Below are 20,854 nucleotides of genomic sequence, written 5' to 3' on the forward strand. Positions count from 1 at the left end.
GAGGCAATGTGTTAGATTTTCCTCCTTCCTTTACCTTTTTATTGTGTGTGTTCTTGTGTGTGTGTGTGTGTGTGTGTGTGTGTTTTCCATGCTCAACATCGTATTTCACCCAGCTTTTAAGCTTGGTTATTTCAACCTCAAAAATGCCATCTTCTTTCTTACACATACATTATTTAAGACCTCCCTTTAAACTGATGAAATTTTATTTCAGTGAATGTAGATTAGACTTAACAGAAAAATAATGTATACTTGAATTAAACAGCTTTAATCATGCTTTTTCACTATGCTGGCAACTAACCTTGACCAGGCATGTGGAACAAGTTAGTAAGGCTTTAAAATCACTTGAAGTTTTATCATATTGAAACAGAGGGCTGGTAATGCCAAAGTCAAAATAATCATTGTTATTTCTGGTAAGCATAATCAAAGCATTAAATTGAGTGAAGATGAAAAGTGTAGTGAGAGACAAAGATATCATTTTCAATAAATATCAAATAAAGTTAAACCGGCTATTACATGGGCACTGACCTCAGATGAGTACATCCAGTGGTTTAAAATTAATATTTTTAAAAGTTAGGGAAGTTTTTTATATTTTAGTAAGGATGATTTGATTATACTATAAAATAACTACCTTATCTATAAATGAATGAATTTTCACACAAAGTGTTTAAAGCAGTTGAAGACAACTAATCCAAAAACAACTTGCAAATTCATTGGTTATGGTCCTAGACATGTTTATAAGCCTCTGGTTTACTATTGGTTTGTAATATTGTATACTATCATTAGTGCTTATGAATAATTGCACATGTATGTTAACCTGCATAATTTATTCATTGTCATACATTTCATTAAATATTGGGAATTTAGTTCAGACAGAATTGTTTTGTTTTTAATTAAAGTAAAGGTAATGTAGTAAAGATTATTTTATAATGATTGAACACAAAATATTTTTATGAATGTGTAGATAGTCCATTAATACTAGAGTTTTTAATTGTAATCTTATCTGGTGATTGATTACCTGTGGAGTAAAGTAATTACTTTACTTCTTTCAATTTTAATTATTTTGGTCTAAGTCGTCTTTTTCACAAAACCATGGAATGTGCTTGATTTTTAAAAAATTTACAAGCATTCTAATTACATATTTTCTCCAAACAAATTAACATTATATTTCTGAAAAGAATAGCTAATATGTGTACTTCAAAAACATCACATAAGTGACTGACCAGAATCTTCAGGGCTTATGACTTATTTATGATTGCCAGTTGAATAATATACTTCCTCTGGGCAGATAATGGTTTTTTGTTTTTTTTTTTGATTGCATGATAGTTTTTGTTGTTGTTTTCTTCTCATTTAATTGTTATTTATCAAATTGATGTTTTAAGTGGTCATTTTTTGTTAAACATATTTTAAAAGATTTGGTGGGCAATGGCATTAGTTTTACAGTTCTTAAAAAGCAAAAGACTGTCTTACTAAAGAAGAATATCAGTTCAATCTATGTTTTTCTTCCTAACCTCACTGAAAAGAAAAATTACCTATGCCTTCTGATCATCAAGCCATTTATTCAGTATTCTTCCACTTTCAAGGTCTCTCAATAATTATAATCTAGTAATTATTCCTAGCTTAAATTAGCCATAAGGTCTTACCTGCAAGCTTTATCCAAGTTTAATCCCTGAATTCTAAAGATCTAAATCAGGGTAATTCATGTAACTACTGGGGCCTGATATTATTGAAGGTTATAGACCCAAACTAGGCTTCCAAAAAATTGGGCTTAGATGAGCTCTTTTATGTCCTTATTCTTTTAATTTGCAGAAAGATCAAAATCTTTATCTATATCACAAGTTCTCAATATCTGCATACTGTGCTAGGACAGTCTTCACATTGATCACAATCATCTCAGTCTGGCAGAATAAAGACAAATTTAATAACAGTTTGAAGTTTGAGCAGTGCCACACGGTATGTTGCAACAATGTTAATGGAAGAAATGTAGAAAATAAATAAATAAATAAATAAAACTGTACTGAATATTCATTCTTCAAATACCAGTGTGAGTCAGAAAGAGTTTTTTTTTTTTTCTTGAGACGGAGTCGCTCTTTGTCACTCAGACTGGAGTGCAGGGGCACAATCTCGGTTCACTGCAGTCTCTGCTTCCTGGTTTCAAGTGATTCTCCTGCCTCAGCCTCCTGAGTAGCTGGGATTACAGGCATCTGACACCACACCCAGCTAATTTTTGTATTTTTAGAAGAGGTGGGATTTCACCATGTTGGCCAGGCTGGTCTCAAACTCCTGACCTCAAGTGATCTAGCAGCCTTGGCCTCCCAAAGTACTGGGATTACAGGCATGAGTCACCATGCCCGGCCCTCAGAATTAGTGTTTTCATGTTGGAAATGTTCTTCAGCCCTAGTGACTTTTGTAAAAGTCCTGCTGTTATTTCTGGTGACTTATTTTACTCAGATTTTCAGTTACTTTATTTATATATATATATAAATAAATGTATATATAAATATATATTCATATATAAATGTATATATATTCATATATAAATGTATATATTCACATATAAATATATATTTTTATGAATATATATTATATATTTATGAATATATAATATATATGAGTATATATAATATATATGAATATATATAAAATAATATGTATTATATATATTTCATTTGTAAGTGCATATATAATTTACTCTACATACATATATATAACTCTTTTAATACTTAAAGAGTATTTTTATAGGCCCTATGCTAACATCTAAAGATACAAATGCAGAAATGCAGCCATAGCCTCTACTATGATTCTGCTTGAAATCTAGTATTAATAGAAAAGAATTTCTTTCAGTTACAGTTAAGAAACCTCTAATATAACATCTTTTGATACAATGATGAGAATACATAGATGTAAAGCCAAGTTTTGCAAGTTTCATTTTACTCCACCAGCCCTTCAAACACAGATTTGGAAGCAAATATGTAAAAATGGTGAGAAAATTGCTCATTTTCAAACTCTAATTAGCATGGCTTTCTCTGCATAAGAAGAAAACTGAGGAATTGACAAATTCATCACATTGGTAAAGCTAAACCTAATTTTAAAGTTTTATTTGAATTGTCTGACTAATTCACTTGTAACTGTGTGTTATTTTAAATTTCCTTAATGTACTTTTTTTCAAGATGTCTGAATATGAACATCAGATACCAGTTCTACTCAAAAGAAGACCAAAGTTACAGGTGAATGGTCATGATTTGAATTGAAAACTGAGGAAAGAGAGCCAGGATCTGTCAGAGAGTCCACAGATAGAGGCTGGGGTATGGAAAAGAAATGCAGCAAGAACCTGGCTATAACTGACCCCAAGAGAACTTCAAGTCGTGCAGAAAGGGTAGGCAGGGATGCTTCTCAACTCCCTTCACACTTGTAACAAACTGCTCACTGCCAAACTGTTAGAGAGCCCTCTGGCCTCATGTTACCAGGCAATGCTGTTGGTGGAGATTTGGGAACTTCCTGGAGAAAGAGCACTGGATGGCCAGTTCATTCTGGTACACCCACATTCCCCTCAGATGTGAACAGAGATCCATTGTGCACCCATTGTAGGCCACTGCCCTGCAAAGAGAACTCAGGTCTTGAGTTGCAGCATCACCATATCCTTCACAAACATAGCCCACAACTCGCTCTGACTTTGGCAAGCACAGGGAACCTGAAGGACCATGAGGAGCTGTGGGGTTCCTAAAGACCTAATCCTACACATGGGTCACCCCTAGGAGAGGTGGTAGTGCAGCCCATCAAAGCCTCCTTTGGGATAAAAGAAACATGCCCGCAGTGCCAATTGCTAAATGAGGTGGCACTGGTACTTAGGAGCAGAGGTGAAGAGAGGATTATCTCCTGCTCCTCCTATCCACTGTTATGGATGCAGCAGAGACTTTCCCCACTGGGGGCTGGCATGAGCACAAATGGAGACAGTTTTCCCAGCACTTTTTGTGGCAGCTATACGCCCACTGAAAGGAAGATACCCCACCCAGGCTTACATGAAGGACAGGACCCAACTCCTTTTTCCTATGCAGAGCAGCAGCATCCTGGAAAGAGAAGGTGGACAACCTGCAGAGCTATCCGCTGTGAACAGAGGTTCTTCCCTAAGGCCATTCCAGCGGTAGCCACTAGAAGTGTGTTTCAATGGACCTCAGTTGCACTGTAGCTAGGAATCAAATGAAAATGTCTACATTTATGTAGGTCATAAGTCCTGTCATAGGGGTGTAATAGGGAAGTGGATTGCATTCCTGCTGGCCCAGGATGAGGTACAGGTGCAGCCCTCCAACCCACATCTATCCCTGAGACCTTAGAACAATCCAACACAAACTTCTCCTGCCATGTCATCAGAGCTGTTGCCTCCACTCATTATCAGACTACTGGCCCATAAGCTGGGTCTTACTCTTAATCAACACCTACTGGACTAGAGACTGAACTGCATCACCAAATAAAAAATCTGCTATCAGAAAGGCAAAGTGCTAGTGTATGAGGTAAGCTTCCTATAGACCTCCACATTCTCACCCCTGCAGAAGATAGTGTGTTGGCTCATAGACCCAATATATCACTACAACAAATAACATTTTAAAAAGCCTATATGCAAAAACTATCCCTAAGGTACCTATATAGTGAATTGGTCCCCTGAAAGCATACAGAAACGAAACCGAATGATCATATACAAAATAGACCACAATCATACCCTCAAGGGGAAAAAGAATTTAAACAAATTAAAAATTCCATCTTCATGAAATGGGACTTCTTTCATATTAAAAATAAGATATGAAAGTTCCTTCAGATGAGACAGATCAGTATAAAAACTCTGGTAATTCAAAAAACAAAGACTGTTGTGACACTTACACACAATAACACAGGATAACACGAGCTTTTTAGCAATGGATGCTAACCAAGATGAAAATTCTGAAATAACAATTGGGAATTCAAAATATGGATTGTAAGAAAGCTCAGTGAAATCCAGGATAAACTGAAAACAACACAAAAATAATTTAAAAATAATAATTTAGTATCTGAATGACAGCTATATTCTTAAAGAAAACAAACAGAACTTCTAGAAGTGAAAAAAATTACTAAAGGAAGTTCAAGAATGAACGTTAGAGCTAGAAGAGCAGTCTTTTTTTTTTTTTTGGAACAGAGTCTCGCTCTGTCACCCAGGCTGGAGTGCGGTGGCATGATCTCGGCTCACTGCAAGCTCCGCCTCCTGGGTTCACGCCATTCTCCTGCCTCAGCCTCCTGAGTAGCTGGGACTACAGGCACCTGCCATCACGCCCGGCTAATTTTTTTTTTTTTTTTGTAATTTTAGTAGAGATGGGGGAGTTTCACCGTGTTAGCCAGGATGGTCTCGACCTTCTGCCCTTGTGATCCGCTGGCCTCGGCCTCCCAAAGTGCTGGGATTACAGGCGTGAGCAACCACACCTTGCCAAAGACTGGTCTTTAGAATTAATCCAATCAGATATAAATAACGGGGAAAAAAGTGAATAAAGCCTATGTGAAGAAACGAAACCTAAGACTTATAAGCATTCCTAAGGACAAAAAGAAAAAGCAATTAATTTAGAAAACATATTTGAGAGACTAATTCAGGGAAATTCTGTGATCTTGCTAGGGAAATAGACATCCAGATACAAGAAATTCAGAGAACATCTGTGAAATACTATACAGTGTGAATATAACGAAGGCAAATAGTCATCAGACTATCCAAGGTCAAGATCACCTATGAAGGAAATCTCATCAGACTAAAAGCAGACTTATCAGTAGAACTATTACAAGCAAGAAGAAATGAGGGGCCTACTTTCAGCTTTCTTAAAGAAAATAATGCCAGCCAAGGATTTCATTTTCTGTCAAACTAAGCTTCATAAATAAAGAAGAAATAAAGTATTTCCCAAACAAGTGCAAATTTGTTATCACTACACTGTTTCTATAAGAAATGCTCAAAGGAGTTGAAACATAGATACAAAAGAACAATACTCACTACCAGAAAAAGACAATACTCACATGTAAGAACAAAGTTCATAGATCCTATAAAGCAATTATACAATTAAGTCTACGAAGCAAATAGCTAACACATTATATCAGAAACAAAACCTCACATATCAATATTAACCTTGAAGAAAATGGCTTAAATGCTCCATTTAAAACATACAGATTGGCAAATTGGATTAAAAAAAAAAAAAGAAAGACCCAACCATCTGCTGCTTACAACAGATCCATATAACGAGTAAAGACACCCACAGGCTCAAAGTAAAGGGTAGTAAAAGATACATCACACAAATGGAAAACAAAACAAAAAAAAAATAGAAAGTCATTATTAATAAATACCCACTAGATCTAAGAAAAGCAATAGACTGCCATACAATAATAGTGGAGGATTTCCACGCCCCACTGACTGCACTAGACAAATCAGCAAGGCAGAAAGCTAACCAAGAAACTCAGACATAATTAGGACTCTTGACCAAAAGGTGCTAATAGACATCTACAGAACATTCCACCCAGCAACCCCAGAATACACATTTTTCTCATCTATGCATGGAACATTCTCTAAAATTGACCAAACAGTTGGCCATAAAGCAAGTCTCAATAAATTCAAAACAATGAAATAATATCAAATATCTTCTCAGATCACAGTGTAATAAAATTAGAAATCAATAGCAAGAGGAACTCTCAAAATTACACAGGACCTGGAAACTAAACAACTTGCTCCTGAGTGACTTTTGGGTAAACAATGAAATTAAGGCAGAAATCAAAAATATTTTGAAACAAATGAAAACAGAGATACATCCCCAAATCTCTACCAGACTAGGAAAAAAATAAAATGAATTTCCTTAATGCCTTATATTTGTCTATGTATGAATGAATGAGAAGGCTTATAGGTCGTATATAAAGATCTGATATGGCAACAATGATAGAAGACGATATAGCACTGTCTTCAACATTCTGATGGAAATATTAATGTATTTTTAACCTAGACTTTAGTTAACTGTGAGGATAAAGTAAAACCTTCTTCTAACATGCAAGTTCTGAAAAAAACAAAATCCTCCCAAAGACTTCTAGGAACTATAGATAAATGTGATCTGACAAAAGAGAGAAGTAAAGCAAGAAAGAAGATGTAAAACTAGGGTGGGGAAAGAATCCACCAAAGAAGAAAGGTATAGGAGACTCCCAGCATTAAGATAAAAGAGAGTTCTAAGGCTGACAGCTGAGCAATAAGCCTAGAAAACAATTCAGAGCAGACCAAAAGGAAGAAGGATTTTGGGGGAAGCATCTCCATCTCTAGGAAAAAAAATAAAACAAAGCTGACATTAATTTATTCCATTCTCTGTATACAGATATAATGCTTAAGTCTTTTGTGCTTTTGTGGATAAATTCAAATAGAAAGAAAAGTAAACTAAAAACTTTGAGATTAAGATGACAATGCCCCTCAATTAAATACTACATAAGAAAGTAAATATAACCATAGAAGAGTAGCAAAATGTTCATAGATATAACAAACCCCAAATATTTCACAAAAACAAGATAAAATGATATAGCAACAATGAGGATGGGAAAAGAAGAAGTGTGTCTGGGTGTGGGAGTGAGGGGTTATATATTAGGTTGAGTAAATCCTAATTTTCCATAAAATGTTAGTTTTTCATAAAAAGCAATAGATTATTTTGTCCACTGAAGAATCATGAAATAAGAGTATGTTTGTTAGTGGGCTATTTGGAATAGAATAAAATAAAAAACAAAAAATAGTGTTGCAGTGGTTGACTCTAGCATGGAGTGGAGTGGGGAAGTGACAGCAATTTTGTTGTAAACATAGTATTATCTTCAATAACATAATGTCTTATTGTTAGAATAACAAATGGATTTAAAATAAAATGAGTGACTTCATATTTTTAAAATATTTTTGAGAAAATGATTTTAGCATACTCTTATTAGGAAAAGTTTCCTGATAAACAAAATGTAATAATGTGTCCTTCAGTAGATATTTCTATTATAATTTATGTCATATGTCAGGCCATCAGAAACAGAGAGAATGGAATGACCTGAATTTCCAAGCTATGATAAGGCAATACTCAATTATTGTGACATAAATGAAATGCTAAAATAATATAATAATGAGACTCCTCCTGGCTTGATGAGAGAAATAGTTCTGGTTTTCAGGTTGGGCAGAGGTAGAGAAGACTACATATTTGCCCAATTTTTTGTTACACTGAATCTCACTTACTCTTTGTATTTGGGCAAAATGCTCATGAAACCTGCCATGATGTGCTCTTTGTAGGGTAGCAGGTGGAGGGTAGAAGGTGGGAACAAAGAAAACAACAGAGAGTTGACTAACCTGCAGAGGCAGAAGTGGTAAAATCTAGTTGGTTCATTTTACCTTTTAGAAATTGAAGCCAGAGTGGATAGGAGAGTGAAAATAGACGAAAACTCTTATTTTATTCCAATGAAATTTAAAAGATAAAATATTTTCAAAATGATTTTTACAAGACTGTGCTGTTTTCATAAATTCTTCCTATAATATGTTCATAGAGAACAATAACAATATACTATTTAATCTCGAATTTACATCATGATAAAAACATAAAATGTTGCATTCATATTTGCAACTTTTATAACACATTTGATTAAAAGTAACAGATTCAAGTGCTTGTTACTTTGCCTCTTAAATAGGTCTTGGGGAAAAGAATTCATTAGAAATCTCACTGGAAAGAAACTGTCGATATATGCTGCTGACTTCTGCCACCCATGCAATTGCTTGTACAACATGGTAATAAAAACAAATAAGAGAACAAAATACAAAATCTGACAGTCTTTTAGGAAACTTGGAGCTAGAATGTGACATACAATTGTCATAATAACTTTTCACGGTTTACAGAATAACAGTTTCCAATGTAGTTTCCCCGGTTTATTTTTCTTGATCCAAACTACAGTCATAACAGTATTATTTTCCTAATGATATTTTTACATTTTTAAATGAAGACAGTGTGGTTAAACACCATTGAATAGTCTTCTCAAGACTGCCGTACTCACGATGCCAACCATCATAAGTGAAAGCTAGTTATGATTTTAATTACATATAGCCTATATTTTAATAAAGTCAACATGTCTGGCAAAACATATTTAAAAGAAAATGTGGGATGAGTGTCTGCTCTTTGGCTGCTCTGGGGCCAGCGCCCTATGCCGCGTTCTCTTGTCATCCCTGACCTAACCCGTCTCTTCCTTTTCCCCAACCTCAGGTGGAGCTGCCACCAAAATGCAGATTTTCATGAAAACCCTTACGGGAAGACCATCACCCTTGATGTTGAACCCTCGGATACGATAGAAAATGTAAAGGCCGAGATCCAGGATAAGGAAGGAATTCCTCCTGCTCAGCAAAGAGGGATCTTTGCTGGCAAGCAAGTGGAAGATGCATGGACTTTGTCTGACTACAATATTGAAAAGGAGTCTACTCTTCATCTTGTGTTAAGACTTCGTGGTGCTAAGAAAAGGAAGAAGAAGTCTTACATCACTCCCAAGAAGAATAAGCACAAGAGAAAGAAGGTTAAGCTGGCTGTCCTGAAATATTATCAGGTGGATGAGAATGGCAAAATTAGTCGCCTTCATCAAGAGTGCCCGTCTGATGAATGTGGTGCTGGGGTGTTTGTGGCAAGCCACTTTGACAGACATTATTGTGGCAAACGTCTGACTTATTGCTTCAACAAGCCAGAAGACAAGTAACTGTATGAGTTAACAAAAGACATGAACTAAAAAAAAAAAAAAAAAAAAAAAAAAAAAGTGAAGGTGTTCCCTGTGAAATAAAAATTATCACTTAATATTTGTCTCATTTTCACATATAATATATGCTTAAAATATTATTTCTGCTTCAATATGTCAAATAATTGTTATACATTTGAAATTTCATGAGCTATCACACTAGCTGAATTAGTGTCACACCTATGTCACATGTGAGAATCACCAAATAGAATACATATAGTGCCCTAAAATGGGAAATGGATAGAATTTTACTGTCATTAAAAAAAATTATCTGAAAATCTACTTCCAATATAACTAATATTACAAAAAATTATTAATAATGTAAACTATATTGAATTTAAATATCCTTGCAAAATTTGACAATTTTGATAGGCCAAATATGAAGCTGGTTTTTCCCTTTGTGAATTAAAAATTCCTCAATTTTACATGTTGGAATGGACATACAAGGATAATACTGAATCAATGTATTTTTAAAGAATATAACAAACTGTACGATGTTAGGAATTTTTATGACATTTGTAGAATGGTTTCATATTTTTAAGATAAATAGCCTAACAAGGTACACTAAACCTCTCTTTGTTTTACATCAAATATGAGGCAAGAAAGCACAGCCAGACAGTCATGATGGAAAGAAGAATCGATGCACTTTTAACAATGTGAATTCCAGATTCACAAAGACCCAACAGAAAACTTTGTGGAAAAGATGAAAGCCTGTGCTCACCTTTGCTTTCATAAGTCTCTGAGGACATCTGTCTTGGATTCATTGGGTTTCAGAAAGCCCAGCGTGCTTGGGAGCATTGTAAAACCAGATCCTCCCTGTCTCTTAGGATGTAATTTATCTCTGAACGTTTGCTTGTGGTACTAGAGCCAAAGATAATTATTCAGAATCCTTTTGGGCTTCCTAAGGAAAAGGCTAGAGAGAGATAACAAATAGCATGCTGCTGAAGTACAAATGTTGATGAAATGATAATGACTGAGACAGCATGTCAAGAAGACTTCTTCAGTTAATTCTTCCTACAGCTGGAAAAAAGTGCAGTTACCAATTAGGCATCATTTGTATTGTTTACTTGCCAATTCTGAGCTATATTATTCTGAAACCTCAAATTTCTTAGAGGCCTTAATGGTTGTATGGGCTGTATCATAAAAGCATAGCCATAGATAACATAATGTAAGGAAAACCAACATTTTTCTCACTACTAAATTTCAATCACTCAGTAGTTCCACCATTTATGGTTTCATTAAGTAGAAATATAAAGCTTCTATTATGATGCAACACTACCTAAGATGGTCAACATAGGAAGCACTGGAATTATTTTGATACTAAATTTGCTTTTCATAGAATTTAGACATCCTTTTAGCAGAATTCACTGGTAACGGAACCATAAACTGTTCACTCTATATGCTATTCCATAGAGGGGTAAGATGAATGTGAAGTGTTCACTGCAGATGAGAGCTGGGGAGCAATATGGGAAGAAGGGGATAATGTAAGGGAAGACCAACTGAAGATAATCTCTGGGATAAGTCACAGGAAAACCCCCCTCAAGTTTACCTCAAATACTTGGACTGACATCAATAGAACTCCACATTCTCTGGAAATCTTTTATCTCTCAGATAATCGATTGGGGTTTTATACTATTTGATCACAATTTCCCACCATTGCGACTCCATATAGCTCTAACACGTTTGTTCTTTCATCTCACTTTTACTTTGTTCTTTTGTTCCCTAATCTGTCTCACTCTCTGCATCTCTTTTCTTATTCTCCCTCCTTTTTCTAATAATTACCACTTAAATGACTCAGGTTGCTAACATACTCAAATAATTTGCCCTTCTGCTCTTCCACTCCATTCATCTAGCAAAACCGCCTGTCTGGGTTGAAATAATTGTTATTAATGATACAGTAAATAGTGGACCAAGGGAAGTCCATAAGCAATGAAAACTGATCATGTTTTTATGTCTCGGATTACATTTGGGATACCAGCCTTGCCCTGCACTAACTCCTCTAATCTCTTAACTTTTAATTTGAGCATCTTTTTTTCTTTCCATCTGTTCCATCCCTTTCCTCAGAGGCAATTTTTAAAAACACCAGATGAGAACCCACTCAACTTTCTGCCATCAAACCCATAATTGTACCCTTCTCTGAAAACCTTATTAGGGTTTTCTGTGGATTTGGATGCTGATTAGTGAGGGAGACCTTGGCTGGAAGGGGAATGACCTTGAATTTTCCCACAGAGCCCATCTCAGCCATGTTACTACAATCATGGCTATAACCCAGTCATGGTGCTGATGCTGGGAACATTTAATCTTTGTTTACATGTCAGATGTAACAAAGCATGTCAGAACCAAAACTATTCTGACAACTTCCATATTCTCCCCTCTGTAATGTGAGAGGAAGGGAAAGTAAGGGTTGCCATCAGTGGCTTGGGATTTACAAAACTCAATTAGTGGCTTCTTTTATCTGTGCTACAGTCTCCATTACCTTCCACTTCCCAATTCATAACTAAAAATTTAGGAATATTCGTGAAAGGACCCGCTCTCCTGGAGCTTCTGGTGATGTTGAGTCCTTCTTGACTGCCCAGCTTTCATGAACTCGTTGATCTGTTAACTGAAATCAACATTAGTCCTTAAGTCGTGCATTAGATATCTAAACTTTTTCATCCTACATATCTGTTATTTTTTTATCCTTTGACCTACATTTGCCCCTTCTCTCTCATTTCATTCTGTATCTCTGTGTAGTTGAGCTTTTTTTGTTCTTATTTTACATATTAGTGAGATTGTGCAATATATTTTTTCTCGCATATTTTACTTAGCATAATGTCCTCCAGGTCTATCCATTTTGTGGCAAATGTAGGGTCTTCTTTTTAAAGGCTGAATAGTTATTCCATTGTGTGTATATATATACACACACACATACCACATTTTCTTTTTTTTTTTTTTTTTTTTTTTTTTTTTGAGACCGAGTCTCGCTCTGTCGCCCAGGCTGGAGTGCAGTGGCGGGATCTCAGCTCACTGCAAGCTCCGCCTCCCGGGTTCACGCCATTCTCCTGCCTCAGCCTCCCGAGTAGCTGGGACTACAGGCACCCGCCACCTCGCCTGGCTAGTTTTTTGTATTTTTTATTAGAGACGGGGTTTCACCGTGTTAGCCAGGATGGTCTCGATCTCCTGACCTCGTGATCCACCCGTCTCAGCCTCCCAAAGTGCTGGGATTACAGGCTTGAGCCACCGTGCCCGGCTCACATTTTCTTTATTCATTCATTTATAGGTGGACATTTATGTTATTTCTATATTTGGCTATTGTAAACAATGCTACAATGAACATGGGAGTGCAGGTATTTTTACAAGTTGGTGATTTTATCTCCTTTGGGTATATATCTAGAAGAACGATTGTCAGGTCATATGGGAATTTGATTTTTAATTTCTTAAAGAATATGGCGTTACCTAAAGAAAATACAAATTAAATTTTCTTTTTAATTCAGATTTTATCAGAAAAAAGTTGGCTTTTGTCTTTACGATTTTAATTTTCTAAACCATGATTGTTTATTTGCATATAAATAATATCATTTAATTTATATTTGCTAATATGAAGTTTTTGTGAAAGTCATATTCTACCATGCAATAGGGTAAAGGGTAAATAAGTGCAAAATATGTGCCAATATGTGGAAGTGGTTCCTCAGAAAAAGTTAAAAATATAGGCTGCTGTAAATTAATTTTTACTTCTAGAAATAGAAAATCTTGAGAAAATTTCCTCTTAGTTGATGGATTAATTATGCTTTAGTTATTAAAATATTCCTGCATTAAAATTTTTGTAACTCACCTCTAAAATTATTAATTACTTAAAACCAAAATTTATATAAACTAGTGACTAACTTATTTTGTGGCTTCACACTTGACATGCTGGCCACTTACTTGGATTTCTAACCCAACTAAATTACCTTTCTCTAAATTAATTCCTAAACTTAATTTTTAATGTGACCTCAAAATAAGTTTATGTACTTATAGAAATAAACAAAGTATACCACATAAATTTGAACATTGATTTTTATGTGCTATACATATTTGACCCATTTTTTTTTTCCAAAGTGTCTTTGAAAACTCTGGGAATTTCTTGAAATTGACAATTTTAGCTGCTGTTCACTTGGGTTCCTAATTATGTGGCATATAGATTCACATGAATCACAAAGCATCAAAAGGAATGTTTTATTACTATAGCCTCATGTATCAACTGACAAGTATTTGCTGTTAACTAATTCATTTTAAATCCCTGACAATAATCCACTGTTCTCATCTTTCAATGTTATCTGTTTTTAGAAGAGGGCAAAAGATGAAAGAAAAAATAGAAGAATAAAAGACATTCACTATAATATTCAAAGAGTAAAAAAGTTATTTCAAATAATAGAAAAATTACTATTTTAAGCATTGAGTATTACATGTGATGGGTTTCTTTCTCTCTGGGTATGGACATGTTATCTTGATTAACTTTATTGAAAGCTTTACTAATTTACTTTAAATTTTGTTTAAAACTGCAGCTCTACTTCTAGTGATCTTCCCATTTAATTTCTCTCCGTGAAAACTGGAGCTTATGAGAAAGTCTTCAGTTAGAGTAATATTCGCTATATCAGAGACTGGAGGTATAAAGCAGTAGAAAAAACATAAAAATCTGAATATGGGAAGAGAGTTTTTATAAATTCTAGTTGTTAAAATAAGTGTTAAAAGGAGTACTTTTTGAATGCCTCTAATATTCACATTTTTTCTGTGAGGCTGTAGCAATCAGATTTCCCCAGAAAAATAAAACCAAATAAAAGACTTCTACTCATCTGTCATCTATCTATCTATCATTCATTTCCATTCGTCTACTATCTATCTATCTATCATCTGTCATGTATCTATCTACTTATCATTACCTAGCTATCTATGTCTACCTATATATGAAGAGATTTATTTCAGTGAATTTGCTCACATTATTCCGAAGACTGGCAAGTCTGAAATTTGTTTGCAATTTGCAGGCTGGACGGCGGGAAAATCAAGCAGTAGTTGATGTTCTGGTCTTGAGGCAGATTTCTTCTTCTTATCAGGAACATCCCTGTTTTTGCTCTTAAGGCCTATCAAATGATTAAGTAATCCTCACCCATATTATTGAGAGCTATCTCCTATACTTAAAGTTAACTTATTATAGATGTTAACCACATGTACCTTCATAGCAACACCTAGGTTAGTGTTTGATTAAATAGTTAAGAACTAACACTTGTCAATTTGACACATAAAACCAAGCAACACAGAGGCCATGTATGTATAAACAAGCCATAACAGCAAATATTTTAATAGACAAATTTTCTTTATTCTGTTTTTTTGTGATTTTTAGTAAAAAGTAATTTTTAAAGTATTTCTATATTTTTCATGGCATCACTATTATACAAGGAGAAATTAAGAAATGTGAGCTGAGCTATACAAAGTGTTGAAATTTAATATTTATAAATATAAGTTAATCATTCTTAGGACTAAGATATCTGAATTAAATTTTGTTTAGTACTCAACATATCTGTAATTGTCTCATCACTTGCTTTATTTGAAATATAATCATTTTGATAGATACTATACTTCCTAAAGTTTAAAGAATTTATCTAGTAATTGACATATTTTCAACAGTTTCAAATTATTTTTCTCTTAATTCATATTTTAACAATTAAATCACTTAGGACAGGTATGTGTTGGCTTTCCTGACCTCTTTTTGCCTTTAAAATACTTCTGACATCTTATTTGTTTTCTATACTGGGATTATAATTAAAAATTATCTTTTGATTATTTTCTCATCAAAATTGAGTTAGAAAAATGTTTTATTATCATTATTATTATTATTTTGATTTTTTTTTTTCATTTTACAAATTCAGTGATTCAGAGTCTATTCAAGACTTAGGTAACATTTTGGATGAATAAATATGGGTTTCATTACTTTGTTTCAGGCCATGAGAATGCTATAGCTATAATGCATAGAAGGGCTAACATAGTCACATTATTGCAATCATCTAGATATTTGGGCATTCTCTAAAATTTGCAGCATTCTTATTTTACTGTTTCAGGTCATGAAAACTATTTTTTATTTATAGTATTTTTAGAAATATTTTGCATTTTAAATCTTTAGATATTTTGTTTAGTTGACTGTGTCCTTGTCTCCCATTACTTTCAGGTAAAGATGCATTCATATTTAAAATTGCCAGTTCAAAATACTATATATGCTATTTTGTTGACATTGTCAAAGAAGGAATTTAGATTCATACACACACAGACACACACACACACACACACACACATTTAACTTCAGTTTACTGTTCCATAAGTGCCTAAAGTGAGTACCAGGACATGACCTTGGAATCTAGGAAACTAGATAGGGAACATGGAAAAAAATTAGTGTGAAATTGCAATGGCAAGATTGTATGCTCTTAGCAATATTCTAAAACACAAAAAAGCAAGACACTTGTGATAAGCAATGAGGCAGATAGAGAAAGATTTCTGCTTTTATATATATCCAGAAATGGTAGCACTTTATTAATTCTTGTTTGGGCATTTAAATGAGTAAAGAGTACTTTAAAACAATATTTTCTTTTCCTACTTACCAATTGCTGCTTAGAATATAATTCAATATATTGAAAAATAAATATAGCCTAACAAAGGAGTGTTTCTTTTAAATCTTACATGTAGAAGGCAGAACACTCTAAATTACTTTTTATTATATTTTGAGCACTCCATAAAGACTTAGATAATAGTTGATTGAGTGTTTTAGATATTGATGACGCACAGAAAACGTCTGCATTCTTCTCCTTAACAATTAAAATAACAGCATTAATCCTAAACTGAAACATGCTTTATTTCGGTTATTTGCCCCTAATATTTGCCCCTCTGTTAATTTTTCAATTTTAAATTGCAAATTATATTTTATGATACGCAATATACAATGATGCTATAAAAATCTATCAATATCTATTATATTTCCATCAAGACACTCACTTGCATTTATGTGGAAATACTATCAGAGTTTTTAAAATAGGATTTATCTACCATTTGGGCAGAGAAAAGATATCTAGGCACACATAAATAATGAGCAGTGAATGACCAGGGAGTTCTCAAGAAATAGAATCATCATTTTTTTGGTTGTGTTTTGTTTTTTGAGGGAGGGTCTCACTCTGTTACCTAGAGTGCAGTGACACAATCACAGGTCACTGCAGCCTCAACCTCCCAGGCTCAAGCCATCCTCCCACCTCAGACTCTTGAGTAGCTGGGGCTATAGTCATATGACACCACATACAGCTAATTTTTTTTTAAGAGATGGGATTTCATTATGTTGCCCAGGATAACACAGAATCAGAAATTTTAATAATGGTTTGTATTTTCTGTTGTCACAGACATTGCCCTAAATGAATTTGAGTTGTCCCAAGTGAATATGTTTACCTATACAAGAGGATACGTTTGCAATCATAGCTGATGTCAAACATTCATTATATAGCTTTTCTGTAAGTTTTTGCTGCTTTATTACTGCTAAAATCTCCAGCTGGAAAGAGGCAAGAAAATTAAATTTTTACAAAAGTCAGGTCAATTGAGGAGCTCCACTGCTAATAGCACCAACTTCAAGTAGATTTGTATATGAGCTTGTCCCGGAGGGAACAATTTCTAATAAAATCTGACTCTACTTTTAAGTTTTCTACATTAGGCACTTTGAATGGATCCACACAACAAAGTGAACACTAGGCAGCATTACTGTTTTCTGATATGCAGTTTTAAATATTGTATATTACCCCAATTGCACATCTAGAAGGATATAAAAACATATTGTATGCATGTTTGGATTACAAATTAATTTAATGACATATGTTTGTGAATATACTTATCTTTAATTTAACTTTCATGCCTTAAGAGGAAGTAATTCTGTGGGAGTGATTTCTATACCACTTTAACATATTACCACAGGTGTTTTGTTTGTTTGTTTGTTTGTTTTTGGCCTAAAACAACACACATTTATTATCTAACTTCTGTAGGTCAGAAATAGGGATGAAACTCTGCTAGTTTTTTGCACTGGGTCTCAGAGAGCCAAAATCAGTGTCAGTGAAGCTTTGCTCACCCTTTCTGGAGGCTCTGGGGAATTAACCAGTTTCCACATACATTCTGCTTGGTTGGAAGAATTCAGTTCCTGTAACTGAGGTTCTCATTTCTTTTCTGCCTCTCAGCTGTGGGGGTTAATCTTCCCTCCTAGAGTTTGGGTGTTTTTCTTCTCATGCTTTTAGGTGCTTGTGACATTCTTCTTAATGGCCCTTCTCACCCGTGGTCTCCAGCAACAGCAAGTGGATTCCCTCTCAGACTTTGAATCTCTCCAGTTTCCCTTTTGCTGCCTCTCTATGCCATCTTGTTCTTTAACTAGCTGTAGAAAATTCTCTGCTTTTGTTTTTGTTTGTTTGTTTTATTTTTTGAGATGGAGTCTCACTCTGTCACCCAGGTTGGAGTGCAGTGGCATGATCTCGGCTCACTGAAACCTCCGCTACTCCCCACTGGGTTCAAGCAATTCTCCTGCCTCAGCCTCCTGAGTGGCTGGGATTACAGGTGCCTGCTACCGTGCCAGGCTAATTTTTGTATTTTTAGTAGAGACGGGGTTTCACCATCTTGGCCAGGCTGGCCTTGAACTCCTGACCTCATGATCCACCTGCCTCAGCCTCCCAAAATTCTCTGCTTTTAGAGGCTAGATTAGATTAGATTCAGTGATTAGATCAGCAGCACCTGGATAATTCAGGTCATCTTTCCCTATTTTAAGGTCTATGACATTAATTATGTCAGCAAAACTCCTTTTACCACACTGGGTAACATTCACAAATTTTCAGGGCAAGAATATTGCACATTTGCAAGGGTCTACTATTCTGGCTACCAGAACTGCTAATCCACAGGAATTGGTTTACCTTTTCCTTTATGTTAGCATCTGATTTTTCAGGGTCACATTTTTTGAAATATGAATATAACACTTAATGTTGTATAATACAGTTATCATCAATTGAAGAAATACATTAATTTTTTTCTATCTTAATTACAGAAAGAGTAGCATGATGTTTTAATTACTTAAAAAATATTGAATCAGGGGTTTTAAAAGTATCTGATATCTACCCAAACAGTTGTGTTTCTTGTTTTAAGAAAATCAGTAAATTGAATATTAAGAGACAGATTTTCCAGTCCATTTTTTGTTCTGCATTTCCCCCCAACTCCCCAAAAACATATAGGATCTGAAATTCCAAGATATCATGTTCATTTTACGTCCCCAAAAATAAGACTGTATTGATGCTGGCTGAAATCGATGAATGTGTGACAGAATATTATTTCCATCCTTCATTAATATTCTAAATAGGCTCTACATTTAAATAGTTTCTATTTCCCATTCATTTCCTCAGAGAACTTAACATTCTTAGGCCAGAAAAAAACATGTTAATTTGTACCTTTCAATATGTTCTTTCCCCTCTATGCCTTAAACATTATCTGTAGCTCTGTTAGAAGCTCTGGTATAAGTATTGCAACAAAAAATGTCCTGACTGTTCTTCACTCCAAGCATATTCTTTAGAAATAATATATTTTCAGTCCTGAAAGTGCTTGCTTACGTTTAGTTCATTAAAGTTTATTATTTCCTAAAATGCATGAAGTAAAAAATATTTCCGTTCATGTTTTAGATTTTCTATTAATTTTACTCTGCTCTTCCTTTTCTCCCATTTTCATAAACTAAGTAAACATAGTAAACTCTCCACAGTTTTTAAAGCATGAAATCCTTTCTGACATAAGCAGGAAACTACTTGAGTTTAATGATGAGGCAGAAATCCAACTGATTACAACAGTATCATCTACTGATTTTAACAGTGAGAAATTCTGTGACGCTATTTTGGGAATGTAATTTCTTTGCAGTCTGTCCCTTCGGCACCCAGGACATTTCTGGAATGATGGATATTCTATGAGGAAGGCAATGTCAAGCCTACAGACGTGCCTGAACACACTGTGGAAATTTATGGCCTGCTTTCTTGGTGCTAATGTAATGAGCTACATCATAGTTGAGGTTCAAGAAGAGAAGCTGTCATTTCAGAATTTGACATACATGGATGTTAGAAAAATTAACCATTTTCAAACAGATAAAAGCCATGCACGTATTTTCCTGTATGTTGTTGTATATAAATATAAGTGAAATTAGACTAATCATGGAAATGAATGATTTTCTAGCACATTTCCACTTAAAAAGGATAATAAAATATTTAGGAAAATCAAGATCTAAGTGAGCATTGATACTTTTTATAACAATTGGATATGGAATTTTAATTTCTTTTTTTTTTTTTGCAATACAGTATTAGTAATATCCTAAAGTTGTACACACACACACACATACACACACACACCTATTGTCAGACAGAATGAGAAGATTCTGTTTGGAATTATTTTTCTAAAACAGAATAAAGATTTAAGCCAGGAAAACACATTGACAAGTTATTTAGGGTACTGTATTTTTAAAAGAAATATAGCAAAAGTCTTCTATGGAGCTATTTTTGAAAAGTCTCCCTAATACTGTAATACCATGTTTGATGTTTTCTAAAGTCAAATATGTGGTGACAAGTAAATGTATTCCTTTATCAGCCCAAGTACAAAACTTTTATGTATGTTTCAAGCCAATTGTCATTTTTTAATCTCCAGTTAAAATTTTAATTATCAATAACAAACATGGACATGTAATTATATTCTATAGCCGATCTGTTTAAGCAGGTCTCACTCTTTTCACCCCAAGCTAAATAATCTCAGTTGGTACATCACTGTCTTGAGATTTTAGTACAAAGTGGGTTTCTGTTAAAAATAACTATAGTTATAACATCAAAAAAAAACTTGAGATAAATAGAAATTTTCATTCATGATTTTTTCAAGAGTGCAAACATAATTCAAATATAATTGCTACTTTAAAATTTCACTTATGTCAGACAGTAAGCAATCACAACTACAGAAAACAATAGTTATTTGTTGAACAAATAGTGAAGACTTTTATGAACAGGATACCTTTCACGTAGTGGGCCACATGAAGAAATTCACATTAACATGAAATTTTGAC

General features: G+C 34.3%; 1 pseudogene; it reads left to right on the top strand.

The window, feature by feature from the left end:
* The first annotated feature begins 9,259 nt into the window (after positions 1–9,259).
* On the top strand, positions 9,260–9,755 carry LOC103879364 (annotated as a pseudogene).
* The last annotated feature ends 11,099 nt before the right edge of the window (positions 9,756–20,854 follow it).

Source organism: Papio anubis, chromosome 15 (assembly GCF_008728515.1).
Source record: "Papio anubis isolate 15944 chromosome 15, Panubis1.0, whole genome shotgun sequence".
NCBI classification, from domain to species: Eukaryota; Metazoa; Chordata; class Mammalia; order Primates; family Cercopithecidae; genus Papio; species Papio anubis.